The sequence below is a fragment of the Corvus moneduloides genome, chromosome 1 (genome assembly GCF_009650955.1).
Source record: "Corvus moneduloides isolate bCorMon1 chromosome 1, bCorMon1.pri, whole genome shotgun sequence".
NCBI classification, from domain to species: domain Eukaryota; kingdom Metazoa; phylum Chordata; class Aves; order Passeriformes; family Corvidae; genus Corvus; species Corvus moneduloides.
In genome coordinates, this window is record NC_045476.1 from 116,189,012 (window position 1) to 116,202,610 (window position 13,599).

The 13,599-nt window shown below is 41.9% G+C and overlaps 1 protein-coding gene across 8 annotated transcripts in view; it reads left to right on the plus strand.

Moving 5' to 3' along the window:
• TAF4B (TATA-box binding protein associated factor 4b) overlaps window positions 1–13,599 on the plus strand; it is a 113,068-nt gene that overhangs the window by 19,928 nt on the left and 79,541 nt on the right. The window lies entirely within an intron of this gene.

The window sequence follows — 13,599 nt, forward strand, 5'->3', positions numbered from 1 at the left end:
TGGCACAACCAAGCCGGTGCGACTGTTCATGGAACAAAATACTCGCGTGCCTAAGGAGGGCAGAGTTGAAAGTTCATTACGTGTTGCTCCTTGAAACACTTTTTTTCTATAAACCCTCTGTGGGAAACGTAAGGGTTCGGAGAGATACCGCCCTTACAGATGTGCTTCCTATAGCAGCAGTGAAAATACTAACGTAGGAATTGCACAGTGGTGATACGGACAGCTTAATACTTCGGATAGCAACAGAGGATTAGCCAGGGCTTCTACCTGCACTTTCTCTTAAGAGGAAGAAAGTGCTGTTGGTTCTGAACTTCCCACTTCTCCCTGTTGGGCTGTATTTAAATGCTTTTTTTTCAAGAAAAAAGTGACTTTGCTTCCACTGGTTTTAGTCTCGCTCTGTTGAGACCCCAAGATATGTAATGACTTTATTGCTATTTGATGCTATAATTATTTCCTGCCAGGACAGTTCTGTTGGAGCATCTGTTGCAATTACTTTCAGGTCAGATATTGCTGAAAAGGATGACGGGCTTTACAGTAATCCCTGTGCTGGTAGTGCATATTTGCTTTTTTTTTCTTCCCTCATTTTTTTTTTAATCCCAATGTCTTTATCAAAGACATTCGCATCCCAAGGAAATATATAATGCTAATTAAAAAAAAGTCTTTAGTCAGTCAGTTTTACTGTAGATTTCCCAGCACTCATGATGCTGTAATGTCTGGGTAGTCAGCAGTCAAGGATAAGTCTAAATCCTTGCCAACTTTCCTCTGAAATGAACCATGATGGAAATAGATTAACTTTTTGTAGCAGGGCTTCCCAGGTATTCAGGTTTTGTATCTAATATTTTTGCTTTCTGGAATGTATTGACATTCGGTTAAACACCTTTCTGTGAAGGTGGATGCTCATGAGAGTTCCCTGCAGTTTGGGAAGTACAAGTTAGCAAAGCTTATGGGGTTTTTCTAGTGGCTTGGGTTTGATTGCATCCAGGTATAGTGTTGAATGTCATCTGACTTGTCTTGTGGTAGTAGGCAGATGTAACAAAAATAGTATTACCCCTCAGTTGCATCAGCTTGCTTTCCTTGCTCCTGGGACAATGCAGTCTTTGTATCAGAAGTTCAGAGGTGCTGGTACTCTGCAGCATTGTAAATTGAAATTACTGTATGGACTTTAGTGCTTCAGAAGAAACAGAGATGTCAGATTTCAAATGGATCAATGTTTCAGGGAAACTTGTCGTAAGTAATTGTTGTAAGGTTATATAAAAATGCATTCTGTCTTGAGTGTTGGTATTTTACCTCTGTCTTCTAGGTGGATTCCATTTTTAATTAATAATAAAAAATGCAAGATGAATAGCATTAAATAGCTACAAGTGTTAGCATCATTAAAAAAAGAAAGTGGAATAAACCACCAAGTTCTTAGGCTTGAAAAGTTTGTATTTCAAACAAACTGCCAAATCTAGCCATACAGGATAAAATACAGAAGGGAGAATGCACTTAGGTTTAAAATCATAGCATTCAACTTCTGTGGCACCTGCTAAGAAAAATGCATACAGAAAACATCCTTCCCTTGAGTTTCAAAGGGAAATATTTGAGGTGGCTTGTTCTGAGGAAGGCTGGACAGCACTGCTCTTACTGGTCATCCTGAGTTACTCATGAACTGCTTGTGGCCTGGAGTGGGCATTGCTTCCACAGTACTGCAGTCTGGGGAAGGAAGGGCACCAGTGGAGCTGCCTTTGCCTCTGTGACTTGGAGGGCAGTGGAGGTTCATGGAAATCTGAGATTTACGCTGTTTTTTGTCTTCCATCTCTACCTTCCCCTTCCTCTTGCTCAGAATAAAACCAGGAGGTGGGAAAGGCAGATGACTAGATACAACTGACTCGTATGTCTCTGAGCCCAGATTGCCCATCTGCCAAGTGCCTCTTTTGAGCTGGTTACCCAGGAAGGATCACTGAGCTTTGCAAGTTCTCCTGGTCTTGAAGGACACAGACGTGCTTAGGAGTAACAAGGGTTTTTCATCACCTTCCTGTGGTTTCCTCTACATTGTAAAGCGCTGCTTTTCAGCGGAGCAGCAGCTGTCAGAGCAGGGCTGCTGGTACCCAAGGCCATCCTCCTGCACCAGTCCATCCCTGGCTGACCACCGCTGAAGGCTTTAGCATGCAGTAGGAGTCCAGCTGGTCTGACTTGGGGGTTTGGGTTTGGTCTTTCGACTGTGCACAGCATCAGCTCTTGGACTGAGTGGCTGGGCTATGTCCTCCCAAATGAAGGGAATTTGTATGATCTACCAAAGGGACCTTTCCTCAGCTGCCCTCTTTGTTGACAAGAACAGGTTAGCAGCATTTCAGAACGCTTTGCATGTAGCAGTCTGGGTCTGCAGAGAGCAGGCTGGCATGGTGGGTGCAGTGCTACCTCAGTCCTGAGCTCCGTGTGGCCTGTGCTGATGCGTACAAGCCTGCAAAAGTCTGATGTCATGGGCCATCTACTTAACAAGAAATTGTGTCCTTGGTTAACCTGAGCCTAATGTTGGGGGGAGAAATGGATGGGCTGTGCTATTGAACAGGAGGAAATAATTGGGAAGGGGAAGGAGTGACAAGGGCCGTGACAAATACATATAGACAAGTATATAGTATATATAGTTCACCTTAGTGTCTTTGGGTCCCACACTACTTTGGAGAAGTGGATGGGTAGAAAAAGAACACAAAACCAGCAAAAATAATGTTGTTTCTTGGTTTTGTTTACTTTTCTTGAACTTAGGTTTTTGTCACTTCTGTGTCTGTACTTTCAGACTATCCCTGGCCCTGGAATGCTCGCTACAAGCAGGTGTTTAAAGGACAATTAGCAGATATATCTGCCTCTCTGCTGATGGGATGAAAAAGGACAGAACTGAACCAGATGCCAGGGATCCTCCATTGTTATCTTCAATCTGCTTAGAGCGAGGAAGCTCTCTGAAAACCTCACCTCATGCCACTGCTGCTGGTTACAGAGCTGTGGCAGCAGCTGCCATCACTCTTTGCTCTGGTGTTGGCTGCCTCTGGTGTGTGTATTTCTGTTTTATGCTTTCCATTACTGCTGACACCAGTGGGCCTGAGCAAGCACAGTGTCAGCAAAGAGAAGTTGCCCTGAGTGTGCTGTAAGTTCATTGGTAATGTGGTGCAAGGCATGGTCTCCGTGTAAGGTTTCCTTTGCACCTGACTTAGAGGGGAATGGCAGCATGTACAAGTTCTTGGTTTCTGTTTGCAGCTCAGTTGTCTTTGCTTGGATGTTTTGTCTTGTCTGTGGCAGGTTTTCCACTGCCCACAGCTTATCTAGGCTGATAGTGGGTAACTTCAGAAAGCACAGGCACTGTTTGTGTCAGGTGGCTGGGGCTGTGTGACAAGAGGCAGGCAGGCAGCATGTGGACTCCTGTGGGTGGGAAGGAGAGAACCGATGTGGGTATTGCAAAACTGCAACGGGATGGTATGGAGCCTGGTCTTGTCGAGCTTCTCTTAATTGTATGTAGAACCTAAGGTAGGTAACCTGAAGAGGTAAGGGCTGATAAACATCTGGATGCTTCTGCCTTCTGCTTTCGAAGTTGACCTAATACATCTCACGCAAAGTGCTGTGAATCTCCCTCTTCATGTTCTAGTTGTTGTTTTTCAGTGGTAAAACCACATGAGGAATTCGATATTTTCGTATTTGTGTCTGGTCCTTTGCTTTAGAATAAGAGAAAGCACTGATTTTAAAATACTTCTTAGTTTATATTATGTATGAGTAGGAGTATGCTATCTAAAGCTTTCTTGTTTCAACAGGCAGAAAATCCTAGAAATTCCTTTAAAGTATGCAGTTTCTGGATGTTGATAATCCCATGAAGTCTGAGCATGGTACTTGTGCTTAGATAGTAGGGGCTAAATAATCGATGCTTATAACCATTTGTATCCCAATAATGTCCTCCGTTTAGCAGGCTTCTTGGGATGGATTGTCTGCAAACTTCTCTCTTCACATTAGGTGACACTGATCAACTTTTTTTTTCTGGGAAGGGTCGACAGAGCTTTGGTGGGCTTGAAGAACTAAGTTGAACTTAGATAATAGTGAGGAAGTATCTTGTGGCATAACCAGTTGAAATTTCAGCTGCACTGTAGGACTTGATTTTGCTTTCAGGACTGAGTGTGTCTAGCAAAATAATGCCTTCATATAATTAAATGCACAGACATGTGGGAATTAAGATGTAAATCTTGGCAGAAGATGTAAAGCTAATGTCTAGATTTATGGTTTTCCAACACACAGGAAAAAAAAAAGATGCATTCTGCATACTGAAGCACGGAAATACTGTGCTCGGTAAAATTAATGTTAAATGCTGTTCAGATTTTACAGTCAGTTGGAGTGTATAGCAAAGAATTACAGCTACAGTTTGGTGAATAGTAAACTTTTTTTAATCCTTAGAAGAGAGAGAACATGAGCCTGACTTGTGTTGCTTTTGCAGTATTTAAGGGACCTTTCATCTTGTAGCAGTAAAAATAACATCATCCACACACAAGTGACAGCTGGAAGAAACACTACTTATGTTTCAGTATTCTTTTTCCTAAAGATGCTGATAAAATCTAGGCAAGCTCCTGTGTTGTTATTCTGAGTAGTTGCAATACCAGGTTTTTAAAGTCATCTTAGAGAACCAGTTATTTGTTATGTCATGTGATTGGAATCTGTGCTGTGCCTAGTGGGTAGGATTGTATTTACAGTTGTATATATGAGTCTTGATGTAAACTGCAACGCTTCTGATAACTATCCAAGATGAATAAGTAGTACTGCCTTAACCATTTAGACAAAACCAAAAGGCAAATACTTTTTTCAGAGTTCTCTTTGCATGAAGTTACTTTTTTGAAAACTGATGATGCCGGAAGAAGAGCCAGTATAATTTGCAAAATGGAAAAGATCACCATAGATGTTTTAAAATATCTTACTATGCAAATTGTCAGGATTAAGGTCTGTTCTCCCATCTGGATCACCTTTAGAACAAAGTCCACTAATGGATCTTTTCCACCAGTGTCTTGAGGAAATAGTCTCTGATTGCAACTGAAGCAGGGTAAAAACGGCAATAGATGGAAAATCTTTGTTGCTAATGAGCAAATCTAGGGTCTCTTAAGGCTGGAGAACTGGTGAAGCTCAGTGATCTTACTGTGCTGTAAGGTCAGATGATAGGGTAACACTTAATTTTCATAGCTTGTGTTTGCAGACTGCTTCCAGTGCACGCTTCCAGTTTGGTGGAGGCAGAGGAGATGCTTTCATTAGTACTGGCTGCTCCTAGGAGTTGCCTGGGAAATCAGAGTTCCTTGGGTGGCTGTCCAGCCTAGATTAACAACTGGGTGAAACAGCATGCCCTGGCTGGCACAGCACCTGAAGACTTTCCCTGGCAGCTTGCCCAGTGGCAGTCGCCACCTAGCCCCAGTGGAGCCCTGGAAGGCAGGTCCAGCTCAGTGATGGGTGGTGCATTACCAGGCAGTCTCAGTGGGGCAGGCAGTGCTCTCTGTTGAAGGGGTAGGTGCAGTCAGAACGCCTTTATACATGGCTCACATGCCAAGCACTTGACAAATATCACACAGTTCTGGTGAGAGTTTCCACAGTGTCCGTGTAGACAGAAGTTAATGCTTCCCAAGAAGGTTTTGCTGTCTTCTGCAATAATTTTTGTTTGCTCTGTCACACTTAGAGCAAGGTGGTGATCAGTGTTAAAATTCAGTGTTTATCCCTTGTTCACTAGTGAAAAGCCATCCAGCTGAGGAGTGAATTTGCACTTTCAGAAGAAATGAAGTGGAATTCAACTTTCTTCTGGTCCCCAAGTGAGCAATGAGGAAACAAGTGTCCCGTTGTAAAATTAACCTGAATTAACTGACTTTATTCTCCTTCTATTTAAAGGACACAGAGGTTTAAAGGGGACTGATCTTGTCCTTTGTTTGAGCACACCAATGATGATTTTAGCAACTCTTGGTTTAAAGTTTTGTGGTTCAACACTTCAGCTTCAGATTTCTCTCTGACAGCTAAATGGCTGTTCCAGAAATGATAAGTGCAGGTATTGGCGTATCTTCTGGTCCTTAGAAAGCCGTGTGCTGCATATATATGGCTGCAGTGTGCCAAGCACATAACTTGCTATTTAAAGAATTTCACTCCAGTGAATACTAGGAGTACACAAGAGGATGAGGTGTAGAGACTCAATGCTTCTTGCAGTGCAGTAGGAATTGTCTTGAGAGTAAGGAAGTGTCACTTTGCTCCTTTGAGGTACTATTTCACTGCTATCAGCTGAGTCCTCTGCAAATATTTGAAGCTCCTGTATGAGGTAACTTGGGTCCCGGAGAACACTCAAGTCAGATCATCTTAGCTGTAGACAGTCCTAGAACTGTCTGATTACTCAGATAGGAAAGCAACCAAGCCTCAAGGTGCAAAGTTGCAAACCACAAAGATGTGATGGGGAAATGCTGATGGGAAATGATGCCAGCTGCTGAAAGGTGTGGCCCAAGGACAAGAGCTAGATGTTATCACAGAATCAAATAAGGCTCTGCCTTGTGATGCGCAGTGTTGGCTGGGAATCCCCTATGCCTACACACAATAAAAACAATGTCTCTTAGGATTCAAGTGTAATAAATACATTCTGAATCCAGATAGAAACAGTAGTGCCATCTTGTAACTATGCCCAGAAAACGTTCTGGTTATTTACATCCCCTCCAAGTATCAAAGCAATGTCCAGATTTTTCTTTAGATGGTTGGTATGGACATCTGTTGCTTGTTATGAAAAAAAAAAAGGTTAACTACCCTTGCAACTGGTACAGTTATACTTTTGCTTAAGAGTTCTTCTGTAACTGTAAAATTGCGTGGATATAAATGTGTTCTTAAGGAAAGAAGCTCAACTGTATGTGCAGTCCAGGAGAACTCTTTAACGCTGAAATGTGCTCCTGTATTCTGTGAAAAGGCATCAGCACTATGGGGGCCCAGTTGCTAGACTGTTAACAGATATCCATCTGGGCACCAAAATGTATTGATGAGCAGCTAGTCTCCGGCAGCTTGGATAAAACTTGCTGGTTGAGCAGTGTGTGAAACTTGGCTTCAGATTTCTGCAGTTTTAGCACTTTGTGTCTAATTCCTGGAGGAAGGGAGGGAGAGGGGACTTTGTTTACACTCTTCAGAAAGATGCGTGGTGTCCATTATTCCAGACTGTTTGAAACAACAGGGTATCAGTCTGCTCCATCCTGCCTAGAAGAGATAGCATCATCCTGACTCCCTATGCTTGGAAAGCCTGTGTCTGTACTGGGTGTCTCAGGAGCAGGTGCCTGTTTTTAGCACGGAAAGGTGCTTAGCCAGAAAAGGGTTGGAGTTACTGAAGGCAGCAGCCTTTGCTAGGGCTGTAAGCCCCTTGATCTGTTAGTGTGACAGTGTTTTGGGTACATGGTGGTAGTTTAAAACACTGCTCGCAGCAACCCAGGCAGTCTGGGAAACATTAGTTAATGCTGGTGGAACTGTGCCATCAGCGGCACAGTAATGTCTGCGAGGAAAGCTGGTCACTGGCTTTGAAAAGGTGAGATGTCAGACATCAGCCTTGAAAGTTGTAGGCCAGAGTCTACATGAATCTGCAGTGCAGTTTGCAAAGATGCAGTGAGCATCTTTAAAGAACTTACGGGTAAAACATTGTGTTGTATTTTATTTAGACTGTATTCTGTTGTAGCATGAAAGAATATGGGGATTATGCCCTTTGAATTTTTCTCCTGACATGGAAATTAATGATTTCCAGATCTGTGGGCAAAACAAGGTGTCTTTCATTGGAATTCAAAATCTGACATCTCATTGTGACTCTGCAATATCTACATGCTAGTCACTGGTCCTGAGCTATTGCTATAAAGACCCACTAGTTTAGAAGCTTCCCTGGAACAAAGGGAAACAGCACAGAGGGTGATTTCTGAGATATGTAGTCATTTAGTTTGTGAAACAAAATGTGAATGGAATTAATTGGTTGAGGGCCTGGATGTGTGGTGAGTGACTCTGGTTGCTGCAATAGCAGTGCTTGATTGCAGGTTGGGCATTGCTGAATTCTTCTTACATCAATTAGAATCGAATTCCAAAGATTGGATTGATTTGTTGTATGGAGTAAAATGTTTTGTGGTTATAGTGTAGATGCTGAATAACTTACCTGGACCCCATACAGTGTAGATGAGCCCTCTGCCCTGCTTATTTGGGAAATCTAAGAACAACCACAGGTGTTTTTCCCAAGAAAAGCCTAAAACAGGCAGTCTTTTTGACTGCACAGAAGATCTGTTGCCTGAAGTCGATTGTATTTAAGAACAGAAGTTAGAGATCATTATTGGGAGCCCGTAGTGAGGTAACTTGGTGTGGCCTCTAGATCTTTGCTATAGCTTCATTCCTAAGACAGTGAAAAGCACAGCTAGATGTTGCCTCCAAATTGGGCCGATGTCCTTGCTTCTTCATCTCCACTACGGGAATTTGCAGTAGACATCTAGGACAACTCAAGTACTGAGTGAGGGTCATGGGCAATCAGTAGTTCTCCTGCATGCACTACAGACCATACTTCATGTGAAAACATTACAGCCCCATCGTATTAGAAAGGTTATGTAAGTCATGTAAAAGTTAAGGTACTGTCTTTCACAGTGTTTCATTAGCACTTTGTGCCTCTTTAGCACTCTTTTTCAGCTGATCTACGACATAATGCACCTTGATACAATCACTGCCTGAACGGCCTATGACTCTAATAATGCCTTTTTCTGGTCTGTCTTATTCAGTCCTGTAATGTGTTTTTGAAACTTTTAAGTGACCTGTCCTGTGGGACTCAATAAATAGGATTAAAGAGGAAAAACCGTTCTTTTTCTTTCTGAAGGCTGGCTTTAGAGAGAAAAACTGTATTCAAAGCTGTTGCATGGATTAGTAGTGTTTGGCCTTTTATTTTCCAAATTTTTAATGATCCTAAATAGTCAAAGAAACTTAAAACCTATATTATTTTTTAATTGCCATTTAGTGTCCTATTAAAATATCCCCTTTAAAGCTTGGTCTCACCTTGAAATAACTGCCTTAAAAGCTATCCCTTTGTTTTGAGTAGCTCACTGAAAGAATGGGGTTTGTTTGAGAACAGAGAGCTCAAACACATTACTGTTGTTATAAAACATTTTTGTTGTTCAGTTACTGATTTGAGACCTGGAAGTCCCACTTAGCCTTGTTTTTATAATTGGTGTTAAAGTGCACTTTACTAAGATTGGCAACATACCTGATACAGGCACTTCTTGTTTTGCAATAAGCTAAATTTACCTTTCTTTGAAAGCAGCATTTGTGACTTGTGTTCTCTTACATGAGTTTGGTGTCATTGTGGTTGGTTCTTGCTTTTATTTTAACTTAGGAACAAAAGATGTCTTTTCATTTCCTCATGTTATTCCCTAGCCAGCAGTTCCCAAGAGCTGTTTCGTTGAGCAGTTAGGTTAGAAACCATGTAATCGAAGTGGTGGCTTAACATGACAGCTTCAGCTTCACGTGTAACAGCATCTCCACTGGGGCACAATTGCCATCTGGTTCATCTCAGGAGATTTCTGGGTGAAGTTCCCCTTCAGAAGTGGCTTCAGGCTTGTCTTACGTGGTGGAAGTTGCCCTTATGGTGGGATGCTTTTAGCATACATTGGTGTTCAGTGCTGCTGGATGAAGCCCAGAGTTTCAGTTGGCAGAACAGCTTCATGTTAACAACATTGTGGTTTCCTTAACACTATTCCCTGAAATACAGTGCAGCCTGTGCAGGTGGCATTACATACAGTGGCATAAACAGATCTCTACTGTTATCCCACAGCTTCTTGTCCCTGTCTCCGGTGCTCGGAGGTTTTGGTGCTTTCTAGTTAAAATGCAGAGGTATCTGGAAGCTGCTCCTCCTGCTAGCCTGTGTTTCTTGGTTCCTGGGTTGGATGCTAAACCAAGTTCAGAATAAGCTGGGTTTCTTCACTGATGGTGTTGGGACAGTGAAAATTTGTAGCAGAGGGATCTCAGGTTTGAGAAATGAAATGAAATTTCATTAGAAAGGCCTCTAATTTTCCATTGTTCACATGGCTGGCATGTCTAGGTAGAGGCTGAGCTGGGTGGTGGCTGCCTGAGTTTTTGCAGGACTGTTGCCAGGCACTCCTCCTGAAGGCAGGGTACCTGCAGCCCTGTGACAGGAGGAGGAAGGGCATAGGAGAAAGTGTAGATCTCAATGAAACCTCTTCAAGGTAAGGAGGTATAACATGGCTCCTTCTGTGTAGCTTTGGAGGAAGAAAGGTGTGCAGGGAACAAATGGCTGAAATAGCTGATTGTATTTTAACTGCCTTCTCTGCCAATGTAGGAAAACCAAATAACTTTTCAAAGCATGTTTTTGGCAGGACAGGCAAAATATCTAAGGACAGAAGTTGTAATTCATTGCAAAAAGGGCTGTTTTTTAATCTCCAAGAGACATCTGAGTCCTCCAGTGAAGCATGTAAGAAATAATCACAGATGGTAACTGGTCACTTTGGTTTGAAAATAGGAACAGCTTTGTAGCCCCAAAGGGCTTGTGCCTTGCTCTTACTGTCAAAGTGCATGAATAGTGAGAAAGTTGTTCCTGTTCTCTGAAACAACTTCAGTAAAACTATCAGAGTGTTCTTGGGAGTGCAGCCCAGAGGAGGGCACCTCTAGTGTTACGAGGATGTGTTATTGCTCTTCATTTACTGCATCAGTGCTGATATTTTGCTCAGATTGGCAATACCTTTTCTGTTTATAAATGCAGTGCTGAGAGGTGTTAGCTGAAACTTCATGTTTCAGCTGTTCAGAGGTCCTGTGTTGTTTCATGTGTTGTCTCTTCCTTCCCCCCATTTTCTTGTGGAGTTGCAGTGACGGCAAAACATTATCTGTTTCCACATATAGTTTGTTAGTATTTGCCTTCTAGTGAATGTGCAAACAGCTCTTGATAAGAAGTACCATCCTTCCTCCCCACCAAGTGAAGAATGTGGATTCATGCACTTATCTTCATTTCTGGTAGTAGCGTCTTGGTAGCTGCGTGAGTCTGTTTATGTGACCTTTCTACTGGAAACATCAAGGTTACTGTCACCTGCTGTTCCCTCATTTCACACTTGTGCAGCTGTATAAAGTGTATGAGACTTCAGGCATTGGTTTTGAACTCTCAAAACCATGGAACCTCTTCTTCTGGCACAAGAGACCTCCTGTGCCACCTCTTGGAGTTTGCGCTATTGGCTGCACTGTGGCATTACTGCTTTTGTTTCCAGGTGGAAAGGGAGTATCAAAGTTGTGGAAAAGTGTAATTAAATTGCAGCAGCCAGAGGTAGAAAATAAGTGCTGTTCTCAACAGCTTTCAAAGTGTTTCAGGCAATCCATGTGTCAGTTTACTGTCCCTTTGTGACGTTAGGTTTTAAGTGCCCAGAACTGTGTCTCTTGTGCTTGGACAACTTGTGGCTCTTCAGTGTATGGAACTGTAGCTCCAACAGCTGTTTCAAATTTGCCTTCAGCTTTATCTGTGCTAGCATCAGGCATGAATTGCATTAAGCCTAGAGAAGCAGTAGTTAGTAGATTACCATAATACTGGTTTGGAGTTATAATTTTGCCAGTGTCACAAAGAGCTGCTGCCACAAAAAGGCTATCATGCTTTGTTAAAAATCCTGCCACGTGGAACAAAGATAGGGAAATTATTGTTTGTTCCAAGGGGAACAATTTCTTACTCTAACTTACATGCAAGTAACAGGCATTACCATAGTTGAATGTTCCAACCAAGGCTATGACCACTGGAGTGGCCTTAGGTAACTTCTTCTGAGGATGCTCTCACCAAGTTATTTTACAGTGGTCTGATTCAGTATGGATGTCCTTGTGTTGCCTAATCCTGTTGCTAAGGGGAAACTTATCCTTTTCCAGATCATTGCTGTCCTTCTCAAATGTAAAGGGGCTACTTTGACTTGTTAATATTTGTGGTAGTTGTTTTTTGTTTACCTTTTCTTTTTCAGAGATGTTAATGAATTTGCATATGAATGGTATTGTATTTGCATAAACTTTCTAGCTGTGTCACTCTTGAGGTAATTTCCTGTCAAGCAAGTAGACTGTGCTGGAAACTCCCCCCATTCAGGTGACTGGAGGATGGCATACTTTCCCAGCAGGGTCTCCATCTCTGGTGAATGCCAACTGAAATTTCAGAACAGTAGTGCAAAACCAGTCCCAGCACTGTAATCAAGTAGACTGGTATCAATGTGGTTTCTCAAATGCAGAAGAAAATGTGCTTGTGATAATTTGACTTAACAGACAAGTGTAGTGAGTAGTGACAAAATATCCAAGTACATGAAAACTAACTCTTAATGCATTCCAAACCTCTAAAGGAATGAAATTATAAGTTTATATGTACCTTCTTAAAAAGTAGAGCTATCAGTGATGTTTTAAAGCAGGCTTATAAAAGAAAAGCCTAAAATCTCCAGTAGGAACACTTCTGACATCCTGAATGTAGACCTAGAGCAGAGAGAAATGCTATTGCTAGCAAAATGTGGTCAGCTTTCTCTCTTTCAGTGAAATCTGCATGAGCATGTGGTGTGAACAAGGAAAAAAATGCCCTTTTTCTGGCTGATGATAAATTGTTTACCATGAATCACTGTCTAAATAAGATGGCATGAAAAGAAAATGAGAAATCTGTTTTCTATAATTCCGGCTATTCATTGATTAAATTAAATGATCCATCTGTACCTAAATATAATTATAGTAAAGTCATCAGTGGAAGAGGAGAAAGCTGAGTTGTCAGATGGTGTAACAGTACTCTTCTGAATATGCAACTGCCTTGTGCATCTGCCCTATCTCGTAAAGGCTGCTTGAGAAAGGAGGGGACCGTAGATGCTGCTCTTGCAGTTCTCAGTTTGTGTCTGCTATGTAAATGGCAATATGTTGATGTTACAGAATTTTATACCAGGTTTTGTGTTGTCTTGCAATATCCTCTTATGCTTTTAGATGTGGAGGATGAAAAGCTGTTTCTAAGCATGTGGTTATAGCTTGATCAGTTTTTAAAAAAGCTCCAAAACATACCCAACAAAACCCAGCTCATTAAGCTTGTGGCTTTTCCTGTTGTATGCACTTAGACAGAGGCAGTGTTTTAGGCTGTATTGTGTGGCAATATTTTGACAGCTTTCAGACTAACCAAGTAGTAAAGACTTTCATAGCAGTCTTGTTTTACACTAGGAAAGATCATAAGTGTGCACAGAAGATCTGGGTTTCAGATATTGGATAACTTGCAAGAAGGTTTAATGCAGTCCTCCAGAAATGTTGAGGTATTCTTATTTACATATCTGGATTCTCCTGTACCTTCTCCTTCCTTTTATTCGAAAGGTCCGTGTTAAGTGAGGGTGTTTGAGGATGGTGTTTTCAGTGGTGGACTTTGCAGCAGGTGCTACTGGAGGTAAAGGAGGTGAGACACCAGAAAGGAAGGGTCCTCTGTAGCTCTGTTGAAGGATCTGGCATGGTACAGACCAGGCATCCCAACTGGCATTTTGTATTTGTGATTGTTTTGAATCCTCTGAATTTTTCAGAGATGAGCCCTTAGGGGAAGAGGGAGGATGCTTTGGTTAGCTGAATGGTCTTTTTTTTTTCTTTCTTTCTCTTTCTTTTTTGTTTTTA